We start from the raw sequence: 4,868 nt of genomic DNA, 5'->3' as shown, positions 1-4,868 counted from the left end.
TGGAGTGGCTCTCACAACCTGCACCTTTTGGATCACACATAGTACTTCTCTCCCAGCTCCTTGGAAAGAAGGGAAGACATAATCTTCCTGTGAATGCAGGAAGGTGCATTGAAATGACTTTTATAGTTCTTGAAGTCACAAAAAGATTAAACTTCATTTTGGCTGTAATTACCACTTCAACGATGGCCACAAAAGAAAAGAGTTTCTGAATTTTTTTTTTTTTTTTTTGCTTTTTAGGTCACACCCGGCGATGCACAGGGATTACTCCTGGCTCATGCACTCAGGAATTACTCCTGGCGGTGCTCGGGAGACCATCTGGGATGCTGGAAATTGAACCCGGGTTGGCTGTATGCAAGACAAATGCCCTACCCACTGTGCTATCGCTCCAGCCCTTCTAAATCATTTAATTAATTAATTAATTAATTTTGCTTTTTGGGTCACACCTGGCAATGCACAGGTGTTACTCCTGGCTCTTCACTTAGGAATTACTTCTGGCAATGTTCAGAGGATCATATGGGATGCTGGGAATTGAACCCAGGTCAACCACGTGCTAGGCAAACACACTACCCGCTGTGCTATCACTCCAGCCCCCTTCTGACTTATTTTAAATCAAACTTTCTATTTTCAAATTATGGTAGACTCACCTGCAGCTGTAAGAAAAAGTACAGAGATCTTCTAAGACGGTGTCTTAGAGGCCTTCAGCATGGTCCAGCATTTGGCATACTATTGTTGGTTCTCCTACAATACAGCCTCTAACAAAACTACGCTGTCCCAAACCTAAGTAAAAATAGAATTGTTTACTTTTCTACCAAAAAGGTTGGGAAAGAACCAAAATTTTCAGGTGTGTGCTCCTGGCCAACTCTGAAAAACTGTGAGACCTAAAGTTCTTAAGAGGCTATCTAAAACAAAACAAAAAAATGATGCCAGCCAGACCTATGGTGGTTCCATGTGTACTGAGTAATCCAAGACAGAATCAAGCATGTGTTCCTTATTGAGAAGCAGAAAATTATCATGAAAGTGTTGAAGCCACAAGCATAGAGTCAGAAATACAAAATTTAAAAAATAAAACTTAAAAGTATAGAGATTTTGAACTTTCCCTAGTTTCCTACAGTGGTAAATAACTTGCAAACGTCCAGAACAGTATAGCACTTATACAATCCATTAGTCTCATTCTAATACCCCCAGTTTTACAGTATTTATTTGTGTGTGCATATGTGTGTAAGAGAGCTCTATGCAATTTATCACATTTGTAGCTTTCTATATGAACCATCACAGATAACATACAGAGACATTCCCTCCACCTTGTAAGTACCCTTTGATGCACCCACACCAATACATCTCGTTTTGTTCTTTCTTCCACCTCTCACTTCTGCCAGCCACTCATATGTCTCTATTCCTAAACTTTGAACATTTCACACTTCATAAATATTATGTTAATAAAATAACACACTATGCAACTGTTTGGAATAAGCTGTTTTTCATTTAGCACTATTGCCTGGAGATTTATCCAAGTAATTATGTCTATGTTCACCCTTTAGACTGAGAAGTATTCCATGGCATAGATCTATATGTTAGAGTTTATTTAACAACTCAATCATTGAAGGACATCTAGATAATTTCTAGTTTAGGGGTATAATGAATAAAGTTGTTCTAAATATTTATGTTCAGATTTTGTTGACATAGGTTTGTATTTCACTGGGTTAAATATCCAAGAGTAAATAAAATTGCTGGATTGTAATTGCATCTTTAGGGAGAGCGGGCACCTTTATATTATACTTTCTAGATATTTAGTGTAAAATAGTTCTGTATTTTAGGAGAATAAGTTTTGATGTCCATAAATTTTAACTCAATTTTGATTTTAGAAATCTATCTTAGGGACTGGAGAGATAGTATAGAAGTTAGGGTGCTTGCCTTGTATGTGGCTGACCCGGTTCAGTTCCCAGTGCCTCAAATAACTTCTGAACACTGCTAGAAGTGATGTCTGAGCACAGAATCAGGCATAATCTCTGAACACAACTAGATGAATCCCAAAAACCAAAAAAAGAGAGGAAAAAAATCTTTCTTATAGAAATATTTGTATAATTGCTTATATAATACTGAAATTTTCTTATATCTGTTTATCTATCTATCTATCTATATATATATATATACACACACATACACACAGATTTCAATTCTAGCATTTTTGCACTGGAAAAAATTTAGAACAATAAAAACATTCATATAAACTGTATGTTATAACTTTTTATTTTTTTGCCATTGAGTACAAGCTGTTATTGTGTTTTAATTAGAAACTCCTTCTGTAAAAATTATAATTTTAAGTACTTTTTTCACAAGACTTTTGTTTATATTTCTTCTTCTGAATCAGTCATAATGTTCTTTGCAAAAAAAAAAAAACACACACTTGAGTGGTTGGCTGTATTCTGATTTAAAGGAATTTTTATAAAGGAGGTATTTTAAGTATTAATCCTTATCTTTGGGTTTTCTACTTGACCTTTGCAACATAGAATATTTAGATTTCCATGTAATCAAATCTGTTACATAGTCCCTGATGGCTTCTTATTTAGAAGTGTTTTCTTCCCTTTCATTCTGGCTGTATTTTTATTTTACTAGAGTTATGCTTTACACATGAGTCTGTAAGTTGCTACAAATCTTTTTTGAAAGAAAATATAAATATACAGATCCCCTATAAAGAAAAAGATCCATTCTGTATAAGACATGGGAAATAATTTTTATTTATTTGTAACTGTCCAGTTTTTTGACAAACATAATTCTTGAAATGTTGTATATATTTTAGAGTAAAGCAGAAGGAGTAATTATGTCATGACTTTAACAAATTATGAACATCTAAGTGAAAGGTATTGCTTAAATATATTGTTAATAATGTGTTTGCACATTTTTCAAATGGCTCAAATGACACTCATGTGGATGAGCAACATACCGTGCACCAACTTCCTCTGAGGACATAGAATGAGAGGAGGTAGAACATTATTCTAAGAGAGGGTATTCAGTCAAGGAAGTCATTTATCTTGCTATGAACAGATTGAAGAGCACCCATCCAGCAATTTGTAACAGATCAAAGTCCTGTTGCCTAGTGATGAGGTACAATGGGAAGAAAAGTATTTGTTCAAAAGATTAGCACAAATATCAGTGTTGAGTCAGATCCAAAGACTTAGGTTGATTTAGCTACAACAACACAAATGAAGTCATTCAGAAGAACCAAAAAAATAAATAAATGGAAACGGTCATTTAATCCACATGTTGTGGGTTGATATTTCTTTGGATGAGTGGTCAATGTTTTTTGATCCTTAAAAGCACCCACATATTAAGGTAATTTACTTATTTAAACATGTTTCCCACTACTTCACACACAAAAATTTCACAGTGGGACTCTAAAGTAAAGGCCGAGAAGCCAATTCACCTTAAATGGAAAGATGTTGAAGGTCCTCACATTATGTAATCAGTACAGCATGTCGGTCCTAGGAGTCTGGTTAACCAAATGAATGTGCATTTAGTGAAGTTTAGGTATAATTTTTTCCTAGAACTACCCCCACTCATTAAAGCAAAATAAGTTCCACTAATCATAGGTTTCATAGGTTGTGTAGCTTAGAGGTTGAGTATGATCTGGGGGCCAGAGATTTTTTTTAGGTAGCATTGATTTATAACTATGTAAAAGTTTCAGGTGTTTGGGATTATGATTTGACATCTGTATACCCTCCATCTTTATAACCATCATCAAAATCTAGTTTATATCCAGAGATGGTTTTTAATATATTGCCTGGTCTTCTGTGACATGTTAAAAGCAATGTGTAAGAGAAGTTAGTATTCTTCCTTTATTTCAGAAGTCTTTTAAGCATTTAAATGATCATAGAACTTGAATGAGCCAGTGCTCATTTGATTAATTTACTTCGTTTTACAGAAGGGTATAGGGCAAAATCAAGGTTGGGACTTGCCTGAGGTGGTGTGGTGAATTCTTGACAAAGCCTCCTTTATAACTTACATCTCCAGACTCCAAGATAAATGAGCTTCCCTTTGCAAAAATAAATAAACATATAAATAAATCAGGCTCCAAAGTCCATGCATGGGCATGCTAGGGAAATTTCAGGGAACTCAAACCTTTTCATAATCTTTCCTAAATATAAAACTATGGTGCATTAACTCCATTAAGCAATTGGAGAATAAAAGAAGGAATCCAGTGGGTACAGGTTCTGAGCCTGGGTAAGAACATTAGTCAGTTTCCCATCCACCTTTCAGAGTTGACATGAATTCTTCATTTCAGATTAAAATCCAGATGTGACAAACCATGTAAAGAAGCCAAACTATTTGTACCTGCCATCTCTCCCTGGTTCTCTTTTGCTGGGAAGTTTGTCATTTGGGGAAAAAATGCCCATTGGCTGAAGGTCAGAAGAACTCTGAGTTGGAGGTAGTTGGGGTATCAGCAAAGAGAAGAAAAAGGCACTTAAATATTAGATGTTGCTTTCAATAGTTTGTTTTTTAATTGCAATTTTTTTTTCATTTATTTTGGGAATTTGAATTTTCTCTCTGGAGAGATAGCACAGTGGTAGGGCGTTTGCCTTGTGCACAGCCAGCCCGGCCGAGCCAGGTTCGATTCCTCCGCCCCTCTCGGAGAGCCTGGCAAGCTATTGAGAGTATCTTGCCCCTATGGCAAAGCCTGGCAAACTACCTGTGACGTATTCAATATGCCAAACACAGTAACAACAAGTCTCAAAATGGAGAGGTTACTGGGCCCGCTTGAGCAAATCAATGAACAACGGGAGGACAGTGTTTGACAGTGAATTTTCTCTCGTCTTTATTCCTTATCACCAGAGAAGTTACTATCATGGTACTGATGCTGAGGGATGAGGGAT

General features: G+C 35.9%; 1 pseudogene; it reads left to right on the top strand.

Annotated features, from left to right (window-relative positions):
• The first annotated feature begins 703 nt into the window (after positions 1-703).
• LOC130033652 (60S ribosomal protein L34-like) lies at positions 704-1,059 on the top strand (annotated as a pseudogene).
• The last annotated feature ends 3,809 nt before the right edge of the window (positions 1,060-4,868 follow it).

The sequence above is a fragment of the Sorex fumeus genome, unplaced genomic scaffold (genome assembly GCF_029834395.1).
Source record: "Sorex fumeus unplaced genomic scaffold, SorFum_2.1 ptg000054l, whole genome shotgun sequence".
NCBI classification, from domain to species: Eukaryota; Metazoa; Chordata; class Mammalia; order Eulipotyphla; family Soricidae; genus Sorex; species Sorex fumeus.
Note: the sequence above shows the minus strand (reverse complement) of the source record. Positions and strands in the feature narration are given on the sequence as shown.